The 5400-nt window shown below is 36.6% G+C and overlaps 1 long non-coding RNA gene across 1 annotated transcript; it reads right to left on the minus strand.

The window, feature by feature from the left end:
• Positions 1 to 946: 946 nt before the first annotated feature.
• On the minus strand, positions 947 to 4888 carry LOC133865210 (uncharacterized). Its single transcript, XR_009899668.1, has 4 exons — positions 4762 to 4888; positions 4619 to 4684; positions 3841 to 3897; positions 947 to 2049 (listed from the first exon to the last, which is right to left on the minus strand). It is a non-coding gene; the product is annotated as an uncharacterized LOC133865210 (long non-coding RNA).
• Positions 4889 to 5400: the final 512 nt, after the last annotated feature.

The raw sequence follows: 5400 nt of genomic DNA on the forward strand, positions 1-5400 counted from the left end.
TGAACCTATCATCTTTCATCAGTCTTCTGAAATTTTTGGCTAACATAGCCACAGCCTTTTCTTCATCCTCAGAGTCTTCTTCAGAGGAGGCTTGTACCTTCTTCTTGGAAGCCTTTAGGGCAATGGTCTTTAATTTCTTGACTGGGGGCAGAGACAACTCATATGTTTGAAGGGATCCCACCAGCTCTTCAATCTTCATCTCTTCAAGATCCTTGCTTTCCTCGATAGTCGTTACCTTGATCCTGAAACGCTCGAGCAAAGATCTGAGAATTTTTCGGATGAGTTTTACATCCGAGATAGGTTTCCCAAGACTCACCATGCAGTTCCTCAGGTCACTTATTTTGGAGTAAAACTCTCCAAATGTCTCTTCCTCTAACATCTTAATTTCTTCAAATTTTGAAATCAACATTTGAAGTTTGGCAGATTTTACAAGTTTTGTGCCTTCATATGTTGTTTCCAAAATTTGCCATGCTGCTTTGGCTAATTTGCAATTTGAAATTTTAGCGAATTCAGATGGAGAAAGTGCTTGGCATAGAGCACGGAGGGCTTTATCATTTGAAAGACGAGCGTTCTTTTGATGGACTAGTTCAGGTGTTCCATCCTCTGGTTTAGTCCAACCAGTTTCAACAATACCCCAACAGTCAATAGATTTAAAAAAGAAACGCATACGTGCCTTCCAATAGCCATAGTTCGTACCATCAAAGGCAGGAACACAACTAAGAGTTTAAGACATATCAAAATATAGAAGTCAAATAAATAACACTCAAGAAATTAATCTTCTCAGAGTGTACCAAGCTCTGATACCCAATGAAAAACTGAAATGACTTCTAAAAATAAAGTGTGTGCATAAGTGTCAACAAAAATTAAAGCACAACGGAAAGTAAATGACACACAGATTTTTTTGTTGACGAAGTGGAAACTCAGTTAAGAGAAAAACTACTCCGGGGCAGCCAAACCCTGGAATTCTACTATTCAGAAGACATAGCTAGATACAAGACAGTAACACTCACATGTACCGATGCAGTGGTCGTACCTTGATCTCTGACGTGTAACCCAACACGAACAATTCCCAACCAGGTTCACCTACCTGATGGGGTCTTCAATGGAACTCCTTACCTTAGAGCCGACCTCTAAGATAGACTTTGGTTTACAGCACAGCACAGCACACTTGTAAAACGGCTTCAGAGGGATTGATGACTTCTCTGAGCTCTAATGGAATTCACACCGAATTCTTACAGTTCTCAGTGCCCAAGGGCCTTTATTTATAGACTGGGGGCTCAAATGAGTGTCAGGCAAAATATACCTGGGCACCGTCCGGACAGTGGACATGGGCCGTCCGGACAGACAACTGTGCGAACAGATTTTTCGAAATTTCCGCGAAGAAATCTTTCCTGTTTAAGGACATCGTCCGGACGGAATGGCACATCGTCCGGACGGTCGCACATCCGCTGCAAGTAATTTCCTTATAAGGCTCTCGAGCGTCAGGACCATGGGGGATGAGCGTCCGGACGGCTATTCTTCAACACGCAATTTCCATTTCGGTAATGTGTGCGTCCGGACCATGATAGGCTATCGTCCGGACAGTTGAAGTTGAATCGCCAATTTCCTTCTTTGATGCACTCTCGTCTGGACCATAATTGTCAGACGTCCGGACGGTCATATTTGAATTGCGATTCTTGCCTTACGGAGACGCGCGTCCGAACGGGATATCACATCGTCTGGACGGTTGACTGATCTTCCTTTTCTTGGAACTTGGAAAGAATTCAGAAACTGATTGAGTACTGGGAGGCGTTCGGAGATGCTGCTAAAACGTCCGGACGGATGCAAGCTGGCACAGAAACTTCTCGATACAGTATGGGGTCTGGACGGAATGAACACTTCATCCAGACGGATGATACTGGTCTGTCTAGCGTCCGGACGGGATGACATGTCGTCCGGACGGATGGAACAGTTGACAGATGGACGTCCGGACGAGATGGCTCGATCGTCCAGACGGCTGATAGGGAACTTGAATTTCTTCTGACTTGCAAACTCTGAATATTGGAATCCCTATTTGCAACATCTTTACACTTAAGTGATTTTGTCCAAACACAGAATGAGGCCAAAATACTAACAATATATATGTGTGTGTGTGTGTGTGTGTGTATGTGTATGTGTGACGACCCCTTTTTTTTTTTTTTTCAAACATACAAACGGATCTTACAGTGGCACGACTACTTGTCGCTCAGGCAACATACGTACATGTTCCATAACATGTACCTAATATTCAGAGTTATATCTAACACAACGGAATATAAACATCAATGCGTAGCGGAATACATATCAATAGCGGAAATACATATAATATATAACTGTTATCAACAACAAGAGCCATTTACATGTCTAACTGATTAAAGCTTATTAAACATATTATACTAATTACATACTAAAATACAGGCTCCACAAATACATGTGCCGCGTAAGACACGAGCCATAAATAAAATACCCAAAATGTGGACTACCCATGAGTCCATGACTTATGATTGTCGCGATATGCTCCAATCATAGCATCCCATAAGCTAGGTAGACGAGTCAATATCTATATCCGCAAAACCTACAGCCAAAGTATAAACGTTTGCACGGTTACGGGGGTTGTCGTATCTGTACAGGTGGAATTATGAGCCCACCGTCTTAGCATAAATAATTACACTAAGACCTCAGAGGTATACTATTCACTGAGTTTTCGCAAGGAACCAACTTTTCCTTTTTAGTCATGCGAACACTATAACAACTACCAATCTTATAAACTTTTGTTTGAGATACCCCCATAGCTGATATAGCTAACACCGACTAATAGAAAACATTTAAAGCATACTACGCAGTTGAGCTTATACGTAGAAGTTCCATTGTTGGAAACAACTATATACATCCTCACCTACTATATTACTTTTGATTCAGTGAGACTTAGAAAAAAATGGCATTTAAATAATGCAACCATCCGAAAGAAATATACATAAGTTCTTTTCCATTGAGACTCTTATGCATACTAATACGTCTAGTAAAATTACTCATAGCATAAAAACATCACTCATAAAAACAATGCTATACATGCTAATGCTCATTGTTTTATGCCTTGGGAATTTAACCCAAGTATAGTGCTTCAAGGGAATCTAACCCAAGTAAGCACCTCACGGGAATCTAACCCATGGTCGAGAACCTCAAGGCAATCTAACCAAAGTAAGTACCTCGTGAGTACCTTAAGGGAATCTAACCTAAGTAAGTACTAGTACCTCAAGGGAATCTAACGCAAGTAGGCACCTCATGGGAATCTAACCCAAATAAGTACCTCGTGAGTACCTCAAGGGAATCTAACCCAAGTAGGCACCTCATGGGAATCTAACCCATGTATAATTTCCCGTGGGCTGTGAACCTCACTTCGATGCACGTTTAGCGTTCATATGCTTATACTTCATGCCTTAAATCAATACATTTCATTTCATGAATTATGCTTTTAACACATGCTTTCTTTATAAAATATAAACAGTTCAACATGTCATTTCTTAAACAATTTACATAACTAAATTTCCCACTTTATACTCACTCTAAAATCACATTAATATTCCATTGCGATCACAGTTTTCAAAACTCCCAACCATAATATAGAGTCGCACCATTTATTCAAACTCCACATATCATATTCATACTTCAAAACATCATCATAATTTCAATATACTCAAAAGTACTCAAATCATCCAAAACAGATCATAATCAACATACAGTTGGTTCAAGTTTGTAAAACAATATATATTTTGCAATTCATCATATATGAAAATAATACTTCTCAGTAAGTAGAATACTCACCTTGGCTGGGCGGATATTAAGCACTAGGTCTCCTAGACACCACCTTGCAATGTATCACTGTGAAATAACACATTTCACTATTTAGCACTTTAAATAATTAACACCATAATTAGCACTTGAATCGCTCAAGGCTAAACCGTTGGAAAACCCATAATATTTTTAAGGGTTCCAAACATCTACCCATAAATCTTAGACACTAACTAAAACTCAAACAATACTAACCCAAAGTATTCACTAAGGGTTAGGCATTAAAATTACTATTTAACTATTTACTTATAATATTAATTACTAACCTGCAATTAATTTCACTAACACTTTTATACTAACATTAATTCTAAAATTACATTCACTAACCTTTTTACAATAATTACTAACTTATTAAGTTAAATTATTAACACATTTAAAATAACATTAACCCATAAGAAAATCTTAAGGTTAACTTCACAAATTCTATTTAAACTAAATACCCATAATTATTTATTTTTACTAACATTAGAACCTATCCCCATAAATACCTATTTTTACAAAACCCATAACTAATTTGGAATTAATCATCACTATAACCACAATTAATCCACAAATTAACATTCTAAGTTTTAAACACTAAAAACCCCAAATTAATTTAACCAATCAAATTAGGGTTTCTAAACTTAAACCCAAAATTATTAAACACTACTCTAAACACAATATTATTAACCCAATAGCATTGACTAAGGGTTAATCACATAAAAACACAACTAAAATTAAATACCCAAAAGTTAGACTTTAGGGAACTTACCAAAATTTCACCAAACCAAAACCCATGGTTTGGGTAGCCTCAAGCAAGTTCCAAGTAACCCATTACCTAAAGAAAACACTAGACTAAACTCACATTTTAAGATTTTAACTCAAAATCTCAAGAATGCAAGTTTAGTGTTTTACCTCAAAACGATCGGTGAAAACATAGATTGGACTTCATAGATCACTTTACCGAGGACGGATTTGAGTTTGAACGGTTAGATCTCCGTAGATCATGGTTTTTGTATGAAAAACTTTAAGAGAAATGAGAAAAACCCACCTTTTCTGAAACTAGAGTGGAAAATGGGTCACTTTCTCATTATAAGAGGCACTGACCAGTTTTTAATTAAAGAGGCCATGCGCCTCTTTGTTTTGGAAAGGCCATTTGGCCTTTCTTTTCATTATTTTTTTCTCAGAATGGCCGTATGGCCTTGTTTTCATTTGATTTTATTCTTATTTAATTTTTTTCTTTTTATTTCTACTACACACCTCAGGTTTCTCTTCTTTCAATTTGATTTTTTTTTACTTTTCTTTTAACTTTTTCTAGTTCTTCTTTTTTCCTTTTCTATTTTATTTTATTTTTCTTTTCTTTTCTTTTCTATTTTCTATTTTTCTTTTCTATTCTATTTTCCTTTTGTATTTCTTATTTTAATTTGTTTGGACTTTAAAAATATTCTCTTATATTTTCGTTTCTTGACTACCATTTACAAGCCCATAGAATAAAAATAAAACACTTTGATTTATTTTTCCACACTAAATAGACTTATTTTTATTTAATCTTAA

Source organism: Alnus glutinosa, chromosome 4, assembly GCF_958979055.1.
Source record: "Alnus glutinosa chromosome 4, dhAlnGlut1.1, whole genome shotgun sequence".
Classification (NCBI taxonomy): domain Eukaryota; kingdom Viridiplantae; phylum Streptophyta; class Magnoliopsida; order Fagales; family Betulaceae; genus Alnus; species Alnus glutinosa.